Genomic DNA, 862 nt, shown 5'->3' with positions numbered 1-862 from the left:
GCTCTTCCACTGGAAGCTACACTCCCGCCTCCAGGCCGTGGGTCTCTGGAGTGCTCTGGAATGCCACGTGGAACCCGGCATTGCTGCACGGCTGCGGCCCGGCCTCCTAGGGTCCCCGCCCCTCGCCCGCTAAGACTGCGTCCCTTAACCCCTTGTAGGCACTAACGGAATCTCAGTTTTGCCCGCGCTATGCTACTCGGCGCAAGTCGACCCAGGCTAGCCAATGGGCAGACGCCGCGGAACAGACGTCACAGAGGACGGGCGGGGGCGGGGGAGTGGTGAACGAGGAGCGTTCCAATCAGAAAGCCACTGTTTCTATTGGCACAATGGATGGCTCCGCCCCCATGGCAGACTCATTGTCTGGGGGAGGAGGCTCCTCCGGTTCCAGAATAGCCCGGAGAGACAATCCAGGAGGTGCTCTACGGGCCAGCCTGCAAAGGCAGCAGCGACAGTGGGCTGCAGCGTCATGAGCAGAGGACGCAGGCGTCCCTGGACCGAGGAGGGGTTTAGGGCCGGGACACGGAACGCTCCAAGGGGTGCGGTTCCTGCTTGGAACCAGCGGAGATCCCCCGGCTAAGGCCCCTGGCCCACCCCAAACGGTACCTATGACATCACCACCAACCAATCAAATGGCGCATTCCTAGCCGCCTCCCCCCCGACTTCTTCGCTTCCAGGAGGCGGGGTTCCCGTGGGTTCCTCCTTCAAGCGCCTCAAGTGACTATGGAGCGCGGGTGGGTGGGCTCCAGTGGTGCCCTCTGGTTTCTCCGAATCTGAGGACCACCTAAGGTCAGATCCGGATGTACGGTCTGGGTTCCTATGGGCGTGAGAATGAAGCATCTGCAGAGGCGCCGAAGGCGGAACT

The sequence above is a fragment of the Globicephala melas genome, chromosome 11 (assembly GCF_963455315.2).
Source record: "Globicephala melas chromosome 11, mGloMel1.2, whole genome shotgun sequence".
Lineage (NCBI taxonomy): Eukaryota > Metazoa > Chordata > Mammalia > Artiodactyla > Delphinidae > Globicephala > Globicephala melas.
The sequence above is the reverse complement of the archived record's forward strand: the minus strand, read 5'-3'. Positions refer to the sequence as shown.